General features: G+C 40.8%; 1 long non-coding RNA gene across 2 annotated transcripts in view; it reads left to right on the forward strand.

Annotated features, from left to right (window-relative positions):
- LOC139179077 (uncharacterized) overlaps nucleotides 1-26,653 on the forward strand; it is a 32,049-nt gene extending 5,396 nt beyond the window's left edge. Inside the window, exon 3 of one of the 2 annotated variants that reach the window (XR_011563477.1) lies at nucleotides 62-26,653. This is a non-coding gene — a long non-coding RNA (uncharacterized lncRNA). The remainder of the gene's footprint in view (nucleotides 1-61) is intronic. The other variant, XR_011563479.1, reaches the window with a different exon arrangement.
- Nucleotides 26,654-26,913: the final 260 nt, after the last annotated feature.

Consider the following 26,913-nt stretch of genomic DNA (forward strand, 5'->3'; position numbering starts at 1 on the left):
CCAGCAGATCACTATAAGTTACCAGCCCGAGTTTCCAACTCTTGTCATCTTTGACCTTTAGACATGGCCCTGAGCGGAGTGTGGAGAGGGCAGGAGAGATGGCTTATAAAGGCTTGGCGTGAATCAGAAGGCCCAGAAGTACTCTGAGATCCAAAGGAGCATTTGAACTTGTAAGAGGTGGGCTCTCACAGGATGTTTCTTGGTTTGCTTTAGTTCTTTCTTCTAAGGCCTTGAGTGGGGCATCCAAAGACAGGACCAGACCTTAGCTGCTTGGACATCTAGAGCCCTTTGCCACTTCAGCAATGATCAGGCCTTGAATTAAGATTCCACACTGCATTAATTTGTAAACAGAAGCACTAACCTATTAATTTTGTATGGAAAATGTATGTCATGAAGATCTAGGTGTTTACCACTGAAACGTCTATTCTCTCCTAGGAACCCAGACACCTGAAACACCTCATTAAACATTAGGACAAAGGGCAAAGAATTCCTTAAGGAATATCTTCTATGTGCTTCAAGAGGCTGGATGGTGCCACCTCCACAATAATTATATATTTGCCAAGTGACCTCTGTTCAGTGATGGAAATATATTTTCAAATTTTTAGTCTCAGCTTCTCATGGTTAGTTATTCCAATCATCTCTTTGTGTGTGTATATTTATATTGGTCATTGCAAAATCAACAACTTTCAATTGCAATGCACATCTTTTATTTCATAAACATTTAGTGAGCTCTCAATACAGGCTGCTACTGCTGCTGCTGCTAAGTCGCTTCAGTCGTATCTGACTCTGTGCGACCCCACAGATGGCAGCCCACCAGGCTCCGCCGTCCCTGGGATTCTCCAGGCAAGAACACTGGAGTGGGTTGCCATTTCCTTATCCAATGCATGAAAGTGAAAGTGAAGTCGCTCAGTATGTGTCCGACTCTTCGTGATCCCATGGACTACAGCCTACCAGGCCCCTCCGTCCATGGGATTTTCCAGGCAAGAGTACTGGAGTGGAGTGCCATTGCCTTCTCCACAATACAGGCTAGGTGCTACCAAAGAGGTTAGGTACTGCAGTGGAGACAAAGTAAGACATGGGCCAGGCCCTGAACAAGCTCACAATGACAAAAGGAGGATTACACATGACTGTGCCCCAGGAGGGAAGGGGGATTACTTTAGAGAAATATTCAGAAAGTGCTACAAGGATTCAAGGATGAGCTATTAAATCTGTTTGCTGAGATGGAGGGAGGCTGGTTCATCGATGAGGTGGCATATAAGCTCACACATGAAGATTGGGTATGATGTTAACAAGCAGAGACATTCAGATGGGGTGGGAGGGAGTAGGGGAGAGAGAAGAGGAAGGGAGCTGAGATGCAGCCCAGGCTGAACACAGGAGGCGGTACAGGGCACACCCAGTGTTTTGCTCAGATAAGCGCCTCATTCGTAAGCTTGCCGTATAGTGGGGAGACCTGCTGGGGGCCACAGGCTGCACAGCCTTAGCTCCTGGAGCTTCATTCTGTGGGACAGGGCACACCCGGCTGTTTGCACAGTAGAGGCCCGTGATCCATGGTTCTGACGGTTACTTTGGTCTCAGTGTACACAAGGGACCAGAGAGAAAGTTGAGGGTGAGGAGGTCAATGTGGAGTTTTACTGCAGGATTTCAGATCAGAAATAATGAGGTCCTGCCTGAACAGGAAAGCAACAGTGGAAATAAAAAAGGTGGAGGCAATGCAAGAGGTATTGTGAAGATAAAACCTGTAAGTCTTGGTAATGAACTGGATGCAGTAGGTAGGATGAGTCAAAGATGACTAATAGGGGCTAACATTTATTGAAAGCTGTGCTAAGCCCTTTACATGTGTTAACTTATTTGATCCTTCTAATAGTAGATAGTATTAGTATCCCCATTTAACAGATAAGAAAATTGAGGCATTTCTGGAGATTTTATGTCTTCTCCAGAATTCTAACCCATGTCTCACCAGTAGTCATTCAATATCCTGCCTTCTGTGGTGCTCTGCTCATTCCTACCCCACGTGTGTGTGCCATGTGGCTTCAATCGTGTTCAACTCTGTGCATCGCAGGCAGGTTCTTCACTACTAACACCACCTGGGAAGCCCTCCTACCCACCTTTCACCAGGTAATTCCCAGCTGGATGGTTTCTCCTCTGCCCATTCAATAAACACATGCCAATTGAATCCCCTCTTGTCCCGACTCACAGAAGCAAAGGGAAAGTAACCACAGTCCCTGGAAACAAGTTTGTTTTTGTTACTGAAACAAAATAGGTAGTGGTTTTAAAAGGCAACACAAAACTCTGCCATTGTATTCAATTAAAAAAATTCCATAACAGCAGTTGGTATCATGATTAAGGTTTCCATTTTATTTATTACTTTGTTATGGTAAAACAAAACAAAATAAGTCCTGCCTGAATTATCTTCCATGTGTCAGTAGAAAGGCATTTTTCATATCAGTACTCTTCCTGCAACGTGGATAGTTTTTTAATCAATCTGATCTTATTTCAGTGGCTTTAGTCTCTTGGACTTTGGGCTCAGTTCAAACTGTTCTAGGATAATTAAAGATCATCTTCCTTTCTCTAGAATGGCTTATGGGCTCTTTCTAGCTCTGTTTAGTTCTCAGGATTAGGCTTTTGCTTCAACTGTTCTTTCTGTTTTCTTTTTCATGCTGAAACTACAGCACTGAAAATTCTTGATTAGAATTCAGGTACTCTGAGGGTAATCATAGTGTCACGTTCTTAAACACGTGGTATGCCAGCAGCTTTCAGAGTGACAAAATGCAGGTTTATCGTGTAATTACAGTTTGTCCTCTATAAGTAAGGAACTAATTTTGCCAAAAAACAAAATGCTGGCCTTGTTTTTGAAAATTAAAGAGTCTTTATGACTTGCAGGAAACCTATTTCATTGCCCTAATAATTGCAATAGTCACTGTAGTTATCAGTTAACTGCTTCTGTATATTACAAACAAGAGCAGAACTTGCAGAATCAGCTAAACCATGTGAGTGCATGTGTGCACACGTGTGTGAGCATGCTCATGCATATATCTAAGATATCATGTGTGTATGTGTATAAATCTGTATGTGCTGTGCTTAGTTGCTCAGTCATGTCTGACTCTTTGTGACCCCATGGATTATAGCCCACCAGGCTCCTCTGTCCATAGGATTCTCCAGGCAAGAATACTGGAGTGGGTTGCCATGCCCTCCTCTAGGGGATCTTCCCAACACAGGGATCAAACCCAGGTCTCCCTCATTGCGGACAGATTCTCTACCATCTGAGCCACCAGGGAAGCCCAAGAATACTGGAGTAGGTAGCCTATCCCTTCTCCAGGAAATCTTCCTGACTCAGGAATCAAACCAGGGTCTCCTGCATTGCAGGTGGATTCCTAACCAGCTGAGCTGCCAGGGAAGCCCATAAATCTGTGTAATTCTGTAAAAATCTGAGCTCCAAATATCTATATTGTGACAGTGGTAAATGCCTCCTGCTACCGTGTGGTGAGTTATTTGGAAGCTATTTTGCTGTGAAACAAAAGCCTTCATGATATTACCACGTACCAGTGTGGAAAGGGCTCAGCTCTTCTAAAGGTGGTCTTTTTTTTATTTTACCCCATATCACTGTAAACCAGAGTTCCTGTCATTTGCTTACCGCCTGGAATTCTTTTTTTAATAAGAAGCCAATCTGAAAGGGCTAATTATTTAAACAAAACAGGGTTTGTGTTGGATATTTTCTTTCAATCCAAACATCTTGCTCTTTTTTCATCCAGAGGATAGTTTCAGTGTCTATTAGGTTCTTACTATTTTTTTTCCCACTCATTTGGCATAGAAATAAAATGTTGATAGTTTTTGAGGATGAGACACCAAGGGCAGGGAACTAGTTGCATGCTCAGTTGCTCAGTCGTATCCGACTCCCTGTGACCCCATGGACTGTGGCCACCAGTTTCCTCTATCCATAGGATTCTCCAGGCAGGAATACTGGAAAGGGCTGCCATTTCCTCCTCCAGGGGATCTTTGCCATGCAAGGATCAAACCCCCATCTCCCATGTTAGCAGGCAGATTCTTTGCTACTGTGCCACCTGGGAAGCCAGGGAACTAGTTATTTAGTTAGTGCCAATAATAGGCAGTATATATAGCTTCTTAATGGATTCATCTTGCCTAAATCCTACCTAAATAGATTCATTTAGGCTCTAGTATATAATTTTCTTCTATAGTCAGTGGCTCTGCAGCTTCATGTTGCATCAGAATCATCTGGAATTTAAAAGAAAAGTGTAATGCCCAGAGAGTCAAACCTAATGGGTGTGAGGGGGCCTGGTGCATCCATCTTGCTTAAAAGCTCACCAGATAATTCTGATGACTGGCATATTGAAAACCACAATTCCAGACCCTAGACTACTGGTTTCAAAATCACATAGATCACCTTGAGAACTTCTAAAAAAATGCTGATGCTGAGGCCCCACTTTGAGACCAAATATATCAGACTATCTGGGATGGGGCTATAACAGGCTGGGTATTTATTAGAAGTTCTTCAGGTGATTAGAATGTATTGGCAAGATTGAAAACTGTTCGTCTACACTGGATTATGCCAATCTTCATGATGTAGATTTTACTAAAGCATCAGTAAGAAAGTACTGTAAAGCCTTCTGTTGCATGCCGTGCAGTGTAGCTTCTAAAATATTCCTTTTTATTTAACATCTTTGTTTTCTCCAAAGTTCCTTTTGCTAAAGATTCATCTCTCTCTTCTTTCTTTCTCCCTCTCCCAGAAGTCCTTTTCCCCCAGTAGCATTTCAAACCACTTTCTCCCAGCCATGCCTTTTTTTCTCTACACTGCTTCTCAAACCCAAGAAAACATCTTTTATTCCTCACTCATACATCAGGAGCCTCAAGTTATCCTCCCAAAATTAGGACTAAATTATTTATGTATTACAGTTCAGAAAGCTATAAGGCTAGAAGGAAAATGGAACTCTTACACCAGGAGAGATAACTTGTAGATAATGTTAAAAATACCCAGGGATGGAAGAGGATCCCTCATCCATGAAAACCCATCCAGGAGAAAGCGCAGGAGGGTGGGACTGACTGTCTAAAAGATGCCTTTTGCATTTACTCTTTCCTTTCTGTTTTCACTGTCATCCTCAGATCAGGCCCTCTTAATGCTTCCTTCGACAACTCTTAATACCTTTTTAGCTAGATTCCTATTCCTACACACCGTTGGGCCCTATTCCTGTCATTGCATTAAATAAGTACAAATCCAGTGGGTTTCCCAGGTGCAATTAAACTTTAATAGTAATTCTTAAATGTTTGTGGTCATTAATCTGAGGGTTTGCAAACTGCAATCTCTCTTCTTGAATGCATATTCATATAATTTTGCATAGACTTCCAGAGACTCTTGGAACCTCCGGTATCCCATGGCCCATTGATGGACCTGTGATCCATGGACTCCACACTAAGGATCTCTGCAATAAAGGCCAGTTAGGTTAATTGATTTGAAATGAACTTTGTTTTCAAAAACTTGTATTAAAAAATTCACAGAAAAGGAAAGGTGGATGATATCAATATCACATTGTGATACAAATGTGATATACTGTCTGTGACTGTCTATACTTTAGTTCATAAATGTCTGCAAATGTTAAAAACTCAAAGTGGTGGACATAGTTATTTGAGCTATCTATATCTGGATTGATAGATTTTCCACTTTCTTCTTGATTGTCATAATGATAATATGACAATATTATTGTCATATAATGAACAATAATGACTGATATAAAATTTGACATTGCAATTCACTTACCAGTTTACAAAGCACACACACATACATATTCCATTTGATTTACATAAGAAAAATGAGCATCAAAGAAATTAAATGACTTTACTAGAGCTGACACAGTGAGGAGGTGGTTGAACAGGGGCTGGAACTCTGGAATCCTGGCACCTAGACCAGTGCTGATCATTCTCATCCTGTTGTTTAGAATGTTCTCGCTTCACAGTGTCTGAAGTTTATTCTTTCTGATGCAAACTTTCATCACTATTATTCATTCACTTATCCATTCAATAACCTTTATATGAGTGACTTGCACAGGACAAGGAGTGTACATCATGGCCGATATCAGTGTAAGGAACTAAGTTAAAGTGTGATAATAAGGTGCCACGGGGCTTTAAGGCAGGCCTGATCACATCCAGTAAAAAGTCTCAGGGAAAACTTTATGGAGGTGGTGACATTTGGTCTTAGATGCAAATAGTGGAGAGATATTGACAAATAAATCGAGGAGGAGCGCAGCAATCCAGACAACGGGGAAACCATGGGAAAGGCTCAGAAGTGGCAATCCCAGGGGAAAAAATCACACCTGTTGCGACAGAGGTCTTTGGAAACCCTAGGCAATAAGGTAGGAGAGTAGACAAAATCCTGCAGGTCATACTGAGCAGTGTGCCCTCAATTCAAGGGCACTGGGGGCTGCAGAGGATCGGAACAGGGAGAAATGTATCCTGCCTTTGCTGTAAGACTTGTTTGGTAATATTCTAAAATATGGCTTAAGTTGAGGAAGATTCTTTTTTTATAGTCTTGTTTTATATTCATTCATTATCTTGTTTACATTTTCATTCTTAAGGATGGAATCTGAAAGTTAACATTTAGTCCAGGGTTTAAAAAAACTGGAGCCTATGCCCCTTTACAAAGTCCACTGACAGGCTTCAGAAGGAAGCCTTGAAGAATCTTCTAAAATCTTAATGAATTTAGATTTGAATAATGAATCTTCTAAAATCGTATGTAATATGTTGTATATTTGTGTATAGATTCCTCTTTTTACCCAAAACTGAGATGTTTCATATCTACCAGCTTCTCAAAAGGATCTGTGACCCCCAAAAGGACCACTTAATGGAAGTAGAAGAGCAATATTGAATTTGTCCAACATAAGAATAGCACAGAGGCCTGAAGGTGCCTGAGTTATTCACTGAAACAGACTGTATTGCTAGTCCTACTGAAAAAAAATTTTTTTGTCAAAAGGGTCATAAAGCAATGGAGAGATCTAGATATAGTAACTCCTTCATTTGACAGCCATTAAAACCAGGGACCCTACTGGATAGTATGTTCCTCAGTATACCGAGATAGTCCTGGAGCTAAGGAAAACCCTTACAGAAATATTTAAGCCATATCTTTTCTTGTATCGACATCATCAATACATCATATCGGTAAAACTTTGTAATTGGTTCATTCCCTGTTAAAATGGCCATCAATCCACTACCCTTATGTCTCTCTGCTCATAGCTAGATGATTGTTGAATGACTATTTAAAAGCTTTTTTTCCTTTAGAAATAAGCATGCCTATCCAGCCTGTTTCCTGGTGACATAAGTCTCTGTTCTGCAATTGGTATATCCAGTTTGGGCACATGTAAAGTCTTACATTTTGAATTCAAAAACTGAAAACATAATTTCTTCAGGGCTACCTTCAATAGAAAGTGCTAATTATCGTCAAGGACAAGCAGAGCCTGTTGCCTTGTCTAAGAGATTTAACAAGAAACCAACCTAATTTTACAAGAAACATCTAGGGCACCAGGGGCTACTAAGTATTATCATAAAAATCCACTACCAGAACGCTCAGCGACATATGGGTTCTGGTTCCAATTTTTAAAAAATATATTTTAGGGTTAATGAGAAAAATATCTTCCCACTCCCTCCTTTTTCTCCCCACTACACTGGCCTTCCTTGTAATAAACAACATGCATTGGCAAGGTTGCTAGCAGGAGGGAGGAGAAAGAACTGCCACCTGGGACCAGCACAAAGCTAACTAGTACTCAGGAGGATTTAACCCCAGGCCAGCCTCATTAACACCTGATTGCAACTGACAGCTGCCCTCGCAAGAGGAAAGGAGTTAAAAATACCGCTGTGGTCAGACTGTGGCTAATATTAAAGCAATTTCACTAGAGCCAAGTAACGATATGGCACAGAGAGAGAAAAATCGTTGGTTTAAGAGCTGGTAGCAGAATTTTTTTCTTGAAGGAGAAACATCTCTGTATTTAAAATCCACTGATGGTTCATTCTAGCTTGGATGGGGTGGGAGGCGGTGGCAGGGCTGGGAGAGTGTTGCTCGTCAAGTGTGGTTGGGATGAGCTTGGCTGAGATAAAGGAACAGCTCCAACACTTTGCAGGAACGATGCCCACGAAGTGGAAGTCTCAGAGGGTGAACAGGGAGGAGAGGGAAGAAAGCTCAAACAAAGTCGGATCCACATGGGGGGAGGTGGGGAGGGGGTTGACTGAAGGGCTTTTTAGAATAAAGCTACTCAGTATTTAGCTTTAAGAAATCAGTTGTATAATCCCCTTGCTCACTGTTCTTACTCATGTCCCTCAATTGACTACCTAATTGCTTTTGATACATAGTGTTTTGGGGAATTCACATGGGCATAAATAGTAAAAGTGTCAATCAGTCACGTCCAGCTCTTCGCAACCTCATGGACTGTAGCCCGAAGGCTCCTCTGTCTGTGGAATTCTCTAGGCGAGAATACTGGAGTGAGTTGCCATTCTCTTCAACAGGGAATCTTCCTGACCCAGGGATGGAACCCAGGTCTCCTGCACTGCAGGCAGATTCTTTACCGTCTGAGCCACCATATTCATATATGAATAAATAGTCATATATTTATTCTCATATTTTCTCCTTCCCTCTATCAAAACAGGTAGCAGCCTTTTCAGTGATTGGACTCAGAGATTTAGGGACAGTAGATGATCGTAAGGCCTCCCTAGTGGCTCAGACAGTAAAGAATCTGCCTGCAATGCAAAGTCAGTGGCTCTTCCTATCTTTAGGTGAGCTAAAGCCATTAGAAATGAGTGAGAGAGAAGACCAGAGGCCAGCCGTGGACTCATGGTTGTAGAGGACCTGGGCCCAGCTGGCAGCAGGACCACAGGTGGCATGTAGGAAAATGCACAGTAGATTTGGGAGTGAGCAGATAAGAGCATGATGATTTTAAGGTGGCAGAATTTGTCCAAATCAATCAGGCAGTTGATATTTCAGGCCTTAAACCCCAGAAAAAGATCTGGGCTGGAGACTGAGACTCATGACCATATTCTTCAGTTTTTCTCAAGTTGTGACTCAAGAGCCATCTGTGTACAGTTGTACCTCCCTTCCCCAAGTCCTCTGGGATTGGAACCTCAAATCCCATTTTAATTCTCAGATAATTATCAAGCACACTGAAGTTTGATCATCATGGGGTGGTGGTTTAGTCACTCAGCCGTGTTTGACTCTTTGCGACCCCATGGACTGTAGCCTGCCAGTCTCCTGTGTCCGTGGGATTTCCAAGGCAAGAATACAGGAGTGGGTTGCCATTTCCTTCTCCAGGGGATCTTCCCAACCCAGGAATCGAACCTGGGTCTCCTGCAATGCAGGTGGATTCTTTACCAACTGAGCTACGAAATGATCACATAGTAAGATGCTAATTGATGCAGTCGGATAGGGCAGTAGAATTCCGAGAGGGTGGCCGAAGGAAAGGACTAAAAAGAAACCAAGTAGGAAAATGGATGAAGTTTTCCATTAGATTGGCAATAAGCTTGTCTCTGAGGACCTGGGTAAATGCTGTTCGAGTAAGGTGAATACGGGAGCTACCAAGTTTATGTGGATTACTTATAGGCAGGCGTGCGTGCGTGCGTGTGTGTGTGTGTGTGTGTGTGTGTATTAGCCAGGCCATCCTGCTGAGTTGAGATACCTGGTTTTTAAGTCCCAAGGGTCATGTAATCATCAGCAAGCTATTACTTGTCTGCCCCTTTCGGACTCTTTAAACCAACCTACAATACTTCTTTAAGCCATCACTGAAGCCTCAGAAAAGCACCAGCTGATCTTTGCATTCTCTCCCTGCCTTCTGACCCCTCAAGGCACCAGTGTAGTTTTGACCCTTGGCTTTGCCCTCTCACAGTCCTCTGGGACACGTTTTCCTTTTGTACCTTTGACTTCATACCCTGAATAGTGATAAGAGGCCCCTGGCCACAGCCTCCTGAGTGTGTCATGGGGACCTTCTCTTATCTGACCTTTGGTTATAAGCAATCAGCCCCTCCCCTTTGCAGATCTCTTTATCTGGAAAATGATGGCTTTCAAGTAGATTTCTATACAATTAAGCATCTTGCTAGAGAGTTTGTTTTCAAATGAAGCATGTTTCTCCTAGATATTAGAGTTCATCTATGTTTTTATTTAAAAACATTGGAAGGATTTATTGCTACAATCAAACATGAAATCAGGCTAAATGTCCAGAATTTAGCTTTTATTTCCAGGATTCTGAGATCAAGCCCACACTAAGGATTTTAGAAACACATTTTTATCTCCCAATCCTGGGCTTAGTTCTTAAAGTACTCTTTTTTTATACTATGTTAGAAAACAAACTCTAGGGTTGTAGAATAATAACACTAGACTATTTTAGACTTGTTTGGAATGTATTTAGACAAAACACATTCATTAGCTATTCCATTTTCTTGTATAATATTTTTATAAAGTAATGCTAACTTTTAAAATGACATAGTCCAATTTTTGGAAAAATAAAAGAAAAAATATTGTCATTTGTAGTTCTAATTCACTTTTAGCAGTTTGATATGCTTCCTTTCAGTATATGAGTGTGTACACATATGTGTGCACATGTGTGCATATACATACATACCCACCCACTAGTTGAAAATGCATATATGCTCTTGTATAACCCCCTTTTCACTCAATGTAACAGTCAGCACATCCTCACACCATTCAGTATTCTTTGCAAACACAGTTTTTATTGACTGCAAAGGTCTGTGTTTGGCAGTCTTTGTGGGATGATATGTGTCCTCTTACACTTATTTTTGAGGAGATTGAAAGGCCATTTTTACAAAAGGACATGTTTCCTACCCCTTCAGACTCAAAAGCTTTTTTGTACACCCCATGTACAATCCTAATCCATTCATCTATCTTATTCATGAGCATAAGCTCAGCCTTTTCTCCAGATTCACCGAAAACATTCTTTCCTCTCGTGAGGTTCTCACCTATTAGACTTGGCATCCATTCCAACCTCTTCTTGTTATCACAGGACATAGAAAACTAAACATGACATTTCCTAGATTTGCTTGCAGCTAGTGTTCTAGATAGGAAACTGGCTCTGACAGTGAACCTGGGGTGAAGGTGGGAAGTCCTGCTGTTGGAATGGGATTCCTGAATGTAGTGAGGTTGGTTAGATCCCAGAGCAACAGAGGCCAGCTTTACCACAAGAGCCTAGCTGGCTGTGGTCACGGCAATAGGAAGCAGAGCCAGGGACGTGATCAAAATGGTTTTCCTTTCAGAGATCTTTGGTAGTAGATAACAGATCCTTTATCTCTAGTGTTGAAATATATGGGCAACTTTCTAAAGCCTGATTTGTATACTTGATGAAACTTTAGGTAGGCCTGGTGACTGTTCATCAGAGGATGCTCAAATCCCCACCAAAGTTTTCCCTATCTGAGCCACTTCACATTCTCTAAACCCCTAACTGTAGGAGAGACTGCATTCCTTTAAAAAAGTTTCCACATGGGAATTCCCTGGTTGTCCAATGGTTAGGGCTCCACACTTCCATTGCCTGGGCCTGGGTTAAATCCCTGGTTGGGGAACTAAGATCCCACGGACTGCACAGCATGGCTGAAAATAAATAAATATTTATTTTAAAAATAATCTCCCACAACATTACCACCTATATGTATCATAAATTTTCTTAGCCACCCTTAAAGAGTTCTGCCATGACCTACCAAGGTGCTTGTGCAACAGGGAAAGTGGGATACCAGATTTGAAAATAATTTTAGATATTGTCTTTGAGTAGAATCCCATGAGTGTGAGATCATTACTTTTCTTCTTGCGGTAAGAGGAGTTTCTTGGTTGGAAGCAATGTTGTAGGGCACCACAAGCATCTCAGTGTACAGAGTTTCCTGGAGACCCTGGCAACAGGCCCACTGGACTGGGAGATGTGGGATTTTAGTGACATAAGAGAGTTTTCATTAGAGATCCTGAGTTTATTTTTCTAGTTCCTGAATGCTTAATCTGGCAATTGAAAACAATTCCATATTCATTCTTTGGCTTCTGGGATGAGGGCTACTAGGGAAAGGAGGGCTACTAGGGAAAGAAGGGCTACATGGGAAAGAAGGGCTACATGGGATCCCCACTCCAAAACAATACCACATCCTAGGAGGAGTTATAGAATTAATGACCCTATCAAGGACCTGGAAAATACGTGGGAATTGATTGCAGTCATTTCCCTATTTAGCCTCCTCTACTATTTGGCCTGAGCAGATGTGCTGGAGGTCAAGGAGGAGAGCTGGATTTTAGGAAACTTAACTGGTAGTGGCTCTAATTGCAGTTGCTGTTACAGATATGATCTGTTTTTATGGAGCAAATCTACATAATCCCTGGAGCTTCATATGTAGATGTCAATCTGGCAAACACTTTTTTCCCAACCAATAAGCAGACACCACTCAACACAGTTTGCTGTAATCCAGCAGCTATATACCCTCACAACATCCCATTGGCTGCCTTAATCTAATATGTAGAGATCTTGATAATTTCATCATCCCATAGGACACTCTGTTCCACTATACTGATTAGACCATGCTGATTGAGCCAAAAGTACCAAGTACCCCAAATATCTTGACAAAACACATGTGTACCAGAGAATGAGTGATAAATCTCATGAAAATTCAGAGACCTCAGTGAATATCAGTGAAGGTTCTGGGGATTTGTGAGACATTCAAGGTATCTCCTTCAAGGTGAAAAATAATCTGCAGCATGTTACATTCTCTAACATTAAGAAAGAGGCACAATGCTCCAACCTCCTGCCAAGTAACCCTTAAAGTTTCTGGTCTTGAGTGTGACTCAAAGCCAGAGAGGTTCTGTAACTGGTACTGGTTCAAGTTGAAATGCAAGCAGCTCTTCTACCTGGACATCATGGCCTAATGACCCAAAGGTGGTCTTGCTTCTGAACAGGGAACTCATTTTACTGAGAAGGTAGGCAATAAGCACATACGTGTGGGGTTCACTGATCCTACTGTGAACCCTTTCACCCACGAAAAACTGACCTTAAAAATGGTAGGATGGCCTTTAGAAGATCCAGCTATGATGGAAGCTGCAAACCAACACTTTTACAGTTTGGAGGGCTGTCTTCCAAGATGTTCTATATACTTTGAAAGAGCAATTAATATTTGGTGCTGTCCACTCATAACCAGACTTCATGAGTGCAGAACCAAGGCAAGGAAGTAGGAGAGAGCTCTCTCACTATTCACCTAATGAATGAAACACACAACATTAAAAAATTTTTTTTCAATTGAAGGATTTATGTTTAATTGAAGGATCATTGCTTTACAATATTGTGCTGGTTTCTGCCATACATCAACATGAATCAGCCATAGGTATACATATGTCCCCTCCCTCTTGAACCTCCCTCCCACCTCCCACCCCATCCCAGCCCTCTAGGTTGTTACAGAGCCATGGTCTGAGTTCCCTGAGTCATACAGCAAATTCCCACTGGCCATCTATTTTACATATGGCAGTGTATATGTTTCCATGCTACTCTTTCCATTCATCCCACACTCCCCTTCCTCCTGCCATACACAAAGATAAACTCAAAATGGATTAAAGACCTAAATGTAAGACCAGAATCTGTAAAACTCTTAGAGGAAAATATAGGCAGAACACTGTATGACATAAATCACAGCAAGATCCTCTATGACCCACCTCCTAGAATAATGGAAATAAAAACACAGAGACAACATTTTTTTATTTCCCATATTTTTTCAGACACCATCAGTGCCCTCACATCCCCTTGGCCTGCTGTGGAGGTTGCTGGCAATAACCATAAGTGCCAGAAATTAATGCCCCAGGAGCTCTGGATAAACAACTTGGCCTCCTCGCTCCTCAGTGGGATAATTCTGAGATATGTTCCACAGTTCCTCCACTGGCTTGCAGTGGGATTTGGGTTTTATGTCAAACCTAAGAAATCTTTTTTCACTTTGCATATATTTAAAACATACGCTTGTGTTTTGTTCACATGCTATTACTGTTTCATTTCACTTTTACATCTTTGATAGGTGTGAAATTTTTATAGTATAAGATGTTGGAGAAATATAATAAAATTTTCAGATGACTATCCAGTTATCACAGCACCATTTACTAAGTAATCCATCATTTCCTCACTGACCTGAATCACTACCTTTATCATAGTCTAAATTCCTGTGTGGATTCTGGCCTGTTTCTGTGCTTTCTGGTCTGTCTGATTTGTCTGTCAATTCATATGATAGTACTTTTAAAAATTATTGTAACTTTTAAATGTGTTGCAATGTCTGTAAAGACAAATGACTTTCCAGTTCTCTCACTTTTCAAAATGTTCTTGGCTATTGTTATTTATTAGTTTTCCATATTTTTTTTTTAGTCATTTTGATTGGTTGCCTCCCAAAAATCTAGTAGGTGTTCTCTTTGGGTGTCAATTAACTCAGTAAGATTCTTTTTCTTTTCTTTTGTATTCTATTTGGATATAACTTACATATACTAAATCCATTCCTTTTGGAAAGGATTCATTCCTGAGAATGAAATAAGACAACTAGGTTCTTTGGTTCCTAATTTTGCCAAATATCTCTCTGCCATAATTTTCATATTTTTGGTAAATAATAAAGGTCCAAGAAACTTAGAAATGTGTGGAGCCAGAAGATCACATATTAGAACAGAAGGAGTTAGTAGCTGTGTCAATTTCCAGCTAGTTAGCCTTTCCCTCTCTTGTTGCTGTTTAGTCGTTAAGTCATGTCCAACTCTTTGTGACCCCATGGACTGTAGCCCACCAAGCTCCTCCTTCCATGGGATTTTCCAGGCAAGAATACTGGAGTGGGCTGCCATTTCCTTCTCTAGGGGATCTTCCCAACTCAGGGGTAAAACCTGTGTCTCCTGCATTGTCAGGTGGATTCTTTACCACTAAGCCATGGGGGAAGCCCCTCTTATCCTTAGTATTCACATTTATTAAATGGGGATAATAGTAATAACTTCTTAGAGTTATTATGAAGTTAAATGAGATAAAATCAATTAAATTAGTACAGGGCCTCTGGGGAAACAGCATTTATGGCTCCAGTTCTTTATTTCTTCACATAGTCAGATTCTTACCTCTGAGTGCCCTCCCTCCTGCTCTGCACTGGATTCAGCCATACTACTTACTTTGGCCAATAGGATGTTCGCAGACATGATGAAAGCAGAGGCTTGTAAAGTACATGGACATTGGGATTTGCTCCTGACACACAGGAGGTGCTTAAAGGTGGTTTCCATAGTAGCCCTTTCGTTATCAAAATTTATTTTTATTTAAATCACAGACGTAGTTAGTTTTCCATCTGTCTACTCTTCCCTGCCTTTATAGCTTACTCTTTAAAGTGCCTGTCAAATGTAATGTGCTTATTTAGCAATTTAACATATTTCAAATTGCTTCTATACTGTATCTTGTCCTTTTAATGGCATAGTATTTTAGTTATATTTAGTATACAGGTTGTTTGCATTTCATCTGGGCTTCTGATGGCGGGTGTAGAAGAGAAACAAAGCACGGAGCCCTCCTCTCAATAACACAAATTCAAAGGATAAGAACAAATTTAATGATATGTGGTATATATAGAGGTGTTGAGAGGAAACGGGATTCAAGGAGTTGCAGTCAAGTAGGTTAAGTCTGTGATATTTTAAACATGCTGTTAAGACTTTCCTACGGAAAAAAATAGGATAGAAAAAATAAGTCATAATCTATTTGCTTCACTTCTAAAGTGGCCTCACAGATGGTGTTTGGGCTGTGAAATGAATATTGTACCTTGACCTCTTTGTTTGCCTCTTTGGCAAACAGTTTCATGATTTCTTACCTTGTGATGCAGTTGGTGGTGTCTTGAGTCACAGAGTCTTTGTTGTGTGTCTTGAAATAATGGGTTGGGTGGAGCAGTAGAGTAACATCTGCTCTAACTTTGCTCTCTCTGATTCCTTTTAGAACTCTCTCAGTTCAGTTCAGTCAGTTCAGCCGCTCAGTCATGTCCAACTCCTTGCGACCCCATGAATCGCAGCACGCCAGGCCTCCCTGTCCATCACCAACTCCCAGAGTTTACCCAAACTCATGTCCATCGAGTCGGCAATGCCATCCAGCCATCTCATCCTCTGTCATCCCCTTCTCCTCCTGCCCCAATCCCTCCCAGCATCTAGAAGTTCTCAATTTTGTTTTTTCACCTGAGCCAAAGAAAAGGCCACCCAATTGTCAAAGTTTACCCAGCTTACAGAATGGATGGAGCTGACCCTGAACACAGGCCCTTAGTTTCATTGGCATTGAGAGTGAAAATCAGGCCCTGACTCCTCCAGCAGCTGCTGATTAACAGCTGGTGCTGGTTTCTGGTTTGACTTTTAACTGGGAAGCCTGAATTACAGCTCCCTGATTAATGCATTCTCAGGGCTCTCTGCCAACTATTATTTCTGAACAGAGCATGTTCATAAGCAAAAGCAAAACCATCGTGCTAGGAGCAACACCAACTGACCTAGTGGCCGTTTGAAGAAACAGGAGGAAGAATCCCGCTTTCCGCCAGCCATCCACGTTGCCCCTTGTTTCCTGACACACATGTGTTGGTCTTTCTCATTTACCTCCATCACAGCCTGTACAGTTCAACTTTATGTTCTGGAAAAAAATAAAGAAGGTCTGTGTTTCTGGCCTAATGTACAGAGAGAGAGGCAGCTCCAGGCTGAGATAATTTAAGGATTGACTAACAGGTCTGCATTCCTGACCAGAGCCTGCATTTCATCGATTCAAGAAGTCTTAGTTCTGGAAGGAACCTTAAAAGAATCTCTTCTGGATATTTTCAAATGATTTTTTGCTCAGAAATCAGACCAAATCTTAGGTGAATCAACAAATAATTAAAACAAAGAGAAATAGAATTGCTTTAGTTGAAAAGCAGAGTGGTGAACTGTAGATGAGTGCGGAGAAGAGCCACGGGTCAGCGGGAAGCAGAGTTAGAAAGCAACAAATGGGGCCCGGATTTTGTTTTTCAGAGAAAGATAGAGATGAATGACTGGTCTGCAAAGAGATAACATATTTCCCCACCATCTGAAAGTTGGGCACCCCCATTAAACCTTTTAACAGAAACCGAAGTGGTGTAAAGTGAAGAAGCGGTTACCTTAGGACACGTCTTGCTAACAGATGCCAAAAGTAAGAGGAGATAAAGCACAGATGCCCACAGACACAGTTCAAAGCTCTCATGGCTAGATGCTGAGATGCTGAGCCTGGAGAAGGAGTTTGGCAGGTACTGTTTCTGCTCGGGAGGTCGAGGGTGGGGTGCACACTACCTCTCTAACAGCTGCAGCAAAACCAAAGCTGGAACTACTTTCCCTTTTCACCTGTTTGCCTGAAAATGAAAATCCTCTTTGGATTTCTTTCCCTTAGCAAAAACAGGTGCTAATGCAGGCCTTTTGTAAAAGTAAAGTGATGTATAGTGAACTTTGAAAAGCGGGGATACCTGTAGCGAGGAGGGAGGGATAGAACAGCAACTAGAACTTGAATATCCTGACTTTCAGTGCAGTGCGCTTTCAAGAATTCTAAAGAATCAGTGGGAAATTTGGTGTCCAGTGTTATCAAAACGAGCATTACCAATGGGAGCATGTAAAGAGATAATATATGAATTCTGGAACGTAACAGCACTATAGTGGGATCTGAGTCATTTGGCACACTATTTTACAAGAAAATTCTAGAACTTTTCTTTGATGCGTTAATAATATAAGTAAAATTTTAAATACAAGTTAGAAATCAATTAAAAAAAAAATCCCTTGCCCCAATCCCAAGCTCCTCACTGGGGATCACTGCCAACAGTTGGATCATCCAGGCATTTTTTTTATGACCGCACATCCACATTTATACCCACATATATGACTATGGTGTTTGTTGTTATTTACATAGAAATAGTGTATATATTGCTCTAGAACTTTAGAAAATAAAGCAGGTAACATCCTTCCACGTGAGCACACGCTCACTTATTTTTCAGCTGCTTTGCATGTGTGGTGTGACTGTCGTGGTTTAGTGGCTCAGTCATGTCTCTTTGCTGCCCGTGAACTGTAACCCACCACCTCTTCTGTCCATGGGATTTCCCAGGCAAGAATACTGGAGAGAGTCACCATTTCCTTCCCCAGGGGATCTTCCCGACCCAGGGATGGAACTTGTGTCTCCAGCTTGGCAGGCAGATTCTTTACCACTGAACCATTTGGGAAGCCCTGTGGTGTGGCTGTAATTTGATGCATTTATCCATTCTTCTGCTGGTGAACATTGAGATTGTTTCTAAAACTTCATCATTAGAAAGCTACAATTAAGATTTTTTAACATAACAGGCTCCACTTTTGTACATTTTTGTGCCAGATAGATCCTTGGGAGAATTGCTATGTCAAAAAGACACTTAAATTTTTGATAAATGTTGCCAAATAACTCTACAGAGAACTGAGGCCAGTTGACTCTCCCAATTTTTACTGACAACTGGCAGTACCCTTTGCCAGCAATAACACTAAATATTAATCTTATTAACCTTGCCAATCTGACAAAGAGAACATCCGCACATCTCTGACTTGTGAGGTTAAGCTTCCTCTGTGCTTATTTGTCATTTGTACTTTTCTCTGAGGGTTGTTTTTTTTCCCCATACAAATTAGGTTGTTTGCCATTTGCTATTCAGTGCCAGGAGCTTCTCATGCAGTCTTAATACTGACCCTTTGATTATGTATGTTGCAAGTATTTTCTCCAGGTCTGCTGTTTGTCACATAATTGCGTTTAGGCAGTCTCTTGTCATATAGAGGTTTTAAAATATGAAGTCAAGGGTGCCAATCTTTTCCTTTAGAGGGAAGCTCACATTTCTAATAGTCTTTCAATATAAATTATTTGTCCCCTAGTCACTCCTAGAATAACTGCAGCAGTGATACACTTTTCATTGGAAATAAATCATTCTAAATTTAAAATGCAAATTTAAACTTGCTGCTGATGTCTTTGACTAACAAAATCAATCTTTACAGTGGAAAATAAAATTCTCCTCTTAAATTATATACAGATCAGAGAAATCTCTAGAAGGCTCAGATAAATGGCGAGTATTTCAAATTGGAAACTGTGACATGATTGGAAATCTCATGTTAAAAAGCCCAAGCAGACAGTTTTAAAAATTTCAGCCTCTTAACAGGACGTTCACGTCTCTCAGTACCTATTGTTTTTGTCAGCTCAAGTCTTGCTCCTAGGATTCAAGATATCATAGGTGATTGCTAACATATAAATGGTTGTTAAGACTTAATAAGCAATTAACACCTTTGGATGAGCCTATCTGTCATTTGAGGAAGTAGGACTCAGGAAGATTAAATTTTGTTATATGTGATAAAGCTGGTACAGGTTTATCTTTGCTGCTATGGAAAAATTGAGGTCTTCATGGGCTTTCCTATGCCCTGAAAGCCAGCATTGACTCTAAAGATTCAGGGCACACAAAGGAGATGTATGTTTGTGTGGAGGAGGAAGCGGGTAGTGGGCGGAGGGGGAAAGAGAAGGGAAATAGAGATGAGGACTGAGAAGTCTTGAGAAATCATTTTGCAGTTGTAGATGATGTTGCATGGTTACTTTTTTATTTCTCTGCTGCACCCTGAGGGTCAGTATCCCATCTCTAGTGACACATGAGAAGTATTCAGAGATTATTTGCTGCTTATTTTCATGTAAATTTTGCTTCTGTATTCCTTGTACTACCAGTAATAGTGATGAACTTGGTTCTTTGTGGCTGGAACAATGATACTCACTAGGGTGATCAACATTAACAATTATCTTTGAATTTGAGCATTACTGTGCTCGGGTACTATCCAACGGTTTGGGCTAAAAATGGAATTGGAAGGAAGGTTTGCTATTTGTGCTTGGACCCCAGTGCCCTTTTTAAAACTTAATTCAGAGATTTTGAGAACAGTGAGGGCTTTCTGTCCCCGTGGAGCTTATCAGTTATGACAGGGATCAGCAGGAACTCTCTCTCCATCTTGTTGCCTCAAGACAGATGGAAATGAAGACTGTATCAGGACTAAAAGTGTTGTCTAAAACCAGGTGAAATAAATAGGCAGACAAATAAGTAGCGTGCTTGTCACCTTTCCTTTGCGGTGTATCCTAGAAGGATGCAACGATGCATACATAAAGATACAAATGTATATAATTAGCAGGCCTGGGCATTTAGAGTCTTTATGTAAAAAGGATCCAGAAAGCTGAAAAGGGATTCAGTAGGAAATAATAGCTTAATGCTAAACTGAAATTGATGTGGCAACTCCAGTGAGGTCATAATATTTCAGAGTATTTACTCAGGAGCCAGACCCCCTCGCTAACTCTGCCTCTTGCCAGCTTTGACTGTGGCCATGTGTTGGTATCACTTTTTGCTGTTATTTAGTCACTAAGTCGTGTCTGACTCATTGCAACCCCATGGACAGTAGTCCACCAGTCTCCTCCGTCCGTAAGATTTTCCAGGCAAGAATACTGGAGTGGATTGCCATTTCCTTCTGATTATAGGTATATGCTTTAGAGCCAAAAATGTCTTGAGTGTCAAAGAATCCCTTCTCTCCAGTAGAGCTCCCAGTGAAGAAACATCCTTGGTCCCTAACTTGCAGCTCTGAAGTAGACACCTCAAAAGTCAGATGTCAGGGACTTCCCTGGCTATCTAGTGGTTAAGACTCCAAGTTTCCAATTCAGTAGTTGCAGGTTTGATCCCTCGTCTGGGGAACTAAGATCCCACATGCAGCACAAGGCCAAAAACAAAGGTCAGGTGTCTACAGGACACAGGAGAAGACAAACCGATGATTGGTGCTCAGATGGTTTTTGTTTCGTGCCTCCTCATTGCATAGGGCACTGCTGTGGTATAATCGTGTCCCATACTGTGCTGTACTCAGTTGTATTTGACTCTTTGCAACCCCGTGGATTGTAGCCTGTCAGGCTCCTCTGTCCATGGGATTTTCCAGGCAAGACTACTGGAGTGGTTGCCACTTCCTACTCCAAGGGCTCTTCCCAACCCAGGGATAGAACTCACATCTCTTGCCACATCAATCTCACACTGGCAGGCAAATTCTTTACCACTGCACCCCCTGGGTTGCACCCTCTCCACACTATTAGAGCTAAGTATAAGAAAAACATTCCCTAATTTGCAGTCATTCTGCCATCATGGCTTAAATATCCCAGAGAAGCAAGAATAAGGAGCAATAACCACAATCCAAAATTTAACAGCTTTTATCTAACAGTAATAAACTCCTTGGTATATACAACTTTCAGAAAAATCAAAATTATAAAACAGTTTAGAATGCAGAGAGACCTATAGAAGATTTTCTTGTGTTACAAAAATAGTCATTACAGAATTCCTTTAAGTAGCAAGTTATTCCAGCATATCAAAAAAGTATTAACTTACCCAAATTTATTATTATAGCTTTTGTTAATATTCCTGAGCTTATGTGAAATTGTTCTTCATTTTTATTACTAAAGAATAACTCAAATTTCAGATATTTTAATCTAGAATAAATAATGGCAATGTTCATATATAGTGTATATTTACAGTGTTTTATATCCTCCTTCCCATGCCTGTGGACTAATTTCCAAATAGATACGTGACATAAACACAAGGCTTCTGGTTACCTCTGACCCAGCCCATTTGTGCTCTCTGCATGACTGACAGATTCATTGCCAAGTATCTGCAGCCCCTCGCAGACATGTCAGGAGGGGTGGCTGTGATCACCTAATTAGAGTAGGATCAAGGAGGGGGAGCCCATGCTGGTCACCCAGGAGTCCTGTGATCAGCTATTATCAAAGTCCCCAGGCTTTCTCTTCTGATGAAAATGTCAACCTCAGGAAGAAGTGTCTGCTATAGCTTCTCAAAACACAGAGGACAGAGAAATTTAGAGGAAGGCTTTTAAAAAATTTAAACAAGGATGATCCATTATGAGCATCACTAAGGATCTTGCATGGGTCTGTGAACTTTATATCTGTTCCTCTTCACGTCTCTCACCTCTTTACTCCCAGAGGTCATCCCAATCAGTTCTATTACCACTCCTGCCACATCTCCCCTATCAAAAGTGTGAACAGAATTCAGAAAATAGTTGCATAGATTTCAGAGTATGGCCACCTTTTCTTTTCCTACTAGCCTTCCTCAATAGATACTATTAAACTCATTTCTATTCTTCCTTATCTAAACCATTCTCCATTGGTATATGCAGTCAGATAAACCTCATATTGGCATATAAATGACTCACATTATGATGGAGGATGCATCATGAAACTGTAGCATCCTATTTTCCTGGGAAGGAAAGTGTTCTGGACATACCACAGCAGGTGAGAAGCAGCAGGAAGTCTGACTGCTTGACAAACAATTTGATGAGAAAATTTGTCTTGAAGTGTCTCTTTGGAACTAAGTAAGAAAAGAGGTACCCAAGATCTGAAAGGAATTTATTAAATTTTATTATATCTGATCATATATGTTCAATATTTTCCCAAGCAGAGCTCATCTTAGGCTTTATAGTTTACAGTAAATGCATCTCAGTACAGATTCATTCATTCTGCACTGAAAGATAGACATCATATGTGTTGGATGGCCATTTCATTTCGTTGTTTATTGCATTCATGTCATTCACCTATTCATTCATTCATTCAAAGAATGTCCTATCCATGGGTCAGGTTTGTTACAGCAACAATACAGAGCAAAAGCAACAGGAGAAAGGTTTGCATCGTTGGTGTCTAGAAAGCTCAGATACAAGCTTTTGTGTCATTTCCCTTCTGGGGCTACATTGGCATACTCTCTCATACATTGGCAGTGAAACACAGGGACACGTGTGTGGTAGCCCAAGGTCAAGGTCAAGGCACTGGTCAATTAGGTTTCTGGTGAGAATTTCCTGGTTCAGAAACAACCATCTTCTTTCTGTGTCCTCACATGGCAAAGGGGCAAGAGAGCTCTCTTAGGTCTCCTTTTTAAGGGCACTAATCCAGATCATTAGGGCTCCACCCACATGACCTAATCACCTCCCAAAGGCTCTACTCTTTGTTACCATTCCATTAGTGGTTAGGATTTCAGCATGTGGATTTGTGGTAGGTGACACAAACATTCAGTCCGTAGTCCTGATTCAAGTGTCTGGCCATTAGTATTAAAAAATTCTCTCCAAGTGACTATAACATGCTGTTAGAGCTAAGAACCATTGTACAGGGACTGAGGGGCCATTGGCAGTTTGAAACATGTTAGTGGAGGAACATGTTAGAACTGATGCTCAGGGAGCTGATGCCCAGGAGCCTGGGTGGCCTGGAAGGAGGAGTCTGTCGGGAGTCTCTCTCAATAGTACAGTCATGAGGATGTAATGACAGTCTGCACTGACATCTGTGTTCAATTTGAGCCGAAACTGTGGCGAAGAACACAATTCTCTGCGTTTGTGCTCACCATGTGCCCCAGGGGACGTCCCGCACCCTGCTTCCTGAACAGTGACCTGCTCCCTAACCTAAATAGCACAGAAAACCGGGAGTGGGGAAACAACAAGCCTTGAAAATGATCCTTTCTCTACTTAGCAATGCTGATGTTATTTTTAGCAACTACTAGTGCTCATTCTGGAGAAGGTGATGGCACCCCATTCCAGTACTCTTGCCTAGAAAATCCCATGGACAGAGGAGCCTGGTAGGCTGCAGTCCATGGGGTCGCTAAGAGTTGGACAGGACTGAGCAACTTCACTTTCACTTTTCACTTTCATGCATTGGAGAAGGAAATGGCAACCCACTCCAGTGTTCTTGCCTGGAGAATCCCAGGGATGGAGGAGCCTGGTGGGCTGCCTCTATGGGGTCACAGAGAGTCGGACACGACTGAAGTGACGCAGCAGCAGCAGCAGCAGCAGTGCTCATTCGGGAAGAATAACTCGACCAATGCCCTGAACTTTTCCAGTACAGATCCAACCTAATCATTAGTTTCCTCCCTCCAAATTCACTCTCAACCTGAGTGAAAATTCAGGAAAAAAAAAAAAAGGAAAATTCCAAGCCAAGTGAAACAGAGTTAATTCCAAAGCCACATTAGCCACTACCCACTGGTTCTTTGTACTGTTCATCAGCTCAGAGGGTGCCCCTTCATCAAGCAACTTTCCAATGACAGCCCCAGAGGACTCCTGTAGGATGGACATGGAACAGTCACCAATTCACAGAACTCATCCTGTGATTCTGTTCCTCTGAAGCCAGCTGTGATATTAGAACTGTACGTGCCGAAAAACTGTCAGTGTTTTTCTACCTATTACATAGATAAACCCAAAGTCTTTATCTCAGCTTTGTTGTTGCTTAGTTACTAAGTCTTGTCTGACTCTTATGTGACCTCATGGACTGTAGACCACGAGGCTTTTCTGTCCATGGGATTTCCCAGGCAAGAATACCCGAGCACGTTGCCATTTCCTTCTCCAAGAGATCTTCCTTAACCCAGGGATTGAATCCACATCTCCTGCATTGGTAGGTGGATTCTTTACCAGTGATCCACCAGGGAAGCCCTTTATCTCAGCATACAAGGTCCTTAAAAAAACTGGCCTTCCAACTCCTCCATTCTCTCTGCCTCATCTTGGCACACTGCCCTCACCTCCAATCCACACTCCCCTAAAATCCACACTCCAAGTGAAATAACTAATATTCTCCTTTGGGTTTATTTTTTGCCTGCCTGATTTCTATTCATTGTTTATGTCTCTGTTTAGCTATCATTTCTTTCAGGCAGTCTTCTCTGATTCCTTAAAATTTGATCAAGTAACCCTCCAATATTATCTTGTGCTTTTGTAATACTCGGGACATGCACTTTTCTGGGTTGACATGAGCTCGTGTCTCCTATGAGGGCAGGGTGTCTTTTCCATATTGTATCCTTGGTCCCTAGCCTAGTGCCTGGCTAATGGGGTGCTGTGCTTAGTCGCTCAGTCATGTCTGACTCTTTGCAACTCCATAGACTGTAGGCCGCCAGGCTCCTCTGTCCTTGGGGATTCTCCAGGCAAGAATACTGGAGTGGGTTGCCATGCCCTCCTCCAGGGGATCTTCCCAACCCAGGGATCAAACCCAGGTCTCCCACATTGCAGGCAGATTATTTACCATCTGAGCCACCAGAGAAGCCTGGATACTGGTAGAAAATGATAAATATTTGTAGAATAAATTAATACAATATAGTCTTACTAGTTTTGTTACAGCATTCCTACGTACTCTCTAGGGATCACTATCTGAATTTAGGAAAACAATACCTAAGTGGCACTATACAAATTCATCTCAAAACTGTTCTTCATTCCAGTGGAAATGGATTGTAGAAATGGTGAAATTGTTGCTTACCAGTGAAATTACTGTTTTCCAAAATAAATGGGTTGGGGAGACCTTTTTCTCTTTCATGATTAAGGCCTGTGGTGGTCATCGAAAGAGATGTAGGCAGTACAGAGTTCCTCATTTAAAAAATTCAAGAGCAATATTGTAAAGTAATTAGCCTCCAATTAAAATAAATAAATTTATATTTTAAAAAATTCAAGAGCAAAAGAACATTAAGCAAAATTTCATTATTTTTTGCAATAGCAATAGCCTAGAAATCTTGAGGGGGCAAAAAGTCACACACAGTAACATGAAAAGGCAATCTGCTGGGCTTTTTAAAGAAATGACAGAAAAATAATAGTGATGAAAAATGACTACACTATATCAAATCCTTGGAGAATGACTTTTATCGTTCATTACAACTGCTATGGGGCTTGTGCTCATACTTTTTAAACCTAACTAAAATATTTAGCTTTCCAAGGAGAAAGATTCTCTCATTTTCTTCCCAGTACTATACATTTTCTGCCCTTACTATACCAGAAGAGTATGTGTCCACTGAAAACTGGATTAAAATGAAACATCAAACAGTGAGTTATACTTGCATACAACACTGTGGTCATTTATTAAACCATGGACATTAACTATTTTGGAACTTTTAAATTCCTGTTAGGAAATGTCATTCTTCCCATGCAGAGGGAGTACATTTTGATATGGAAAAATAAAAGAATACCTTTTTTATTTATAGGAAAATGCAAAGATTTCTAACAAAATGAACTAAAAACTGATATGCAGTATTTAAGATGATTTATATAGACTTTTATTATATCACACCCATTTTCAGATAAAGTTATCGCTTATACTACATTTTCTTGACTCTTTCAGAATCTAAATAATATTAGACCATATACTTAATAATCACTAAATTATGCATTCAACTAATAGAAATGGGAATCAATTTCTAAAATGCTCCAACAATGTGACTTGATTGTGAGTCCTTTACTTAAATAAAATATTTTGCTTTTTTTTCGGTAACTTCATGAGCTAATAGTTTTAAAGGACCCCTAGTCAAGATCAAGATATCTAAGCCATTAGATCAGAATACTTGCATCCTAAGCATGATTCATATGTCATGTTAGGACCTGCATGTGAAGCATGTCTGTGGTACATGGTTTCAGTTACACTGGACAGAACTTCTGCACCTCCCTTTGGTGGGTGGTGTAAACGTTCCCATCTGATCATAATGTCCTCCAAGTCATCTGTATTTTCACAATTGGCTGTATTTCCTTCTGTTTTTAAGGCTGAGCAGTGTTCCATTGTATGTATATACCACATTTTCTTTATCCAGTCAAAAAACTAGACTTTATTAACACATTTACCTATTCTTTTAAAGCTTTATATAAATGGAAATCTTCATTGTGCTTTATTTTGTGTCTGGCTTTTGGATTGTTTTGTTCAATGTTTTGTTTCTTCATTTTATATTTGTTAATTATATATTTGTTTCTTAATAGTATATTTTGGATGAGTTAGTTGTCAGTCATATGTATTTCAAATACTTTTCTCACTCTATAGCTTGTTTTTTACTCTGTTAATAGTCACTGTTGGAAAGCACATATTCTAATTTTTAAGTATTAAAATTTATTTGTATTCTTTTATGTCTCATTTTAAAAATTGGAGGGATGTTGATTTG

Source organism: Bos indicus, chromosome 23, assembly GCF_029378745.1.
Source record: "Bos indicus isolate NIAB-ARS_2022 breed Sahiwal x Tharparkar chromosome 23, NIAB-ARS_B.indTharparkar_mat_pri_1.0, whole genome shotgun sequence".
Lineage (NCBI taxonomy): Eukaryota > Metazoa > Chordata > Mammalia > Artiodactyla > Bovidae > Bos > Bos indicus.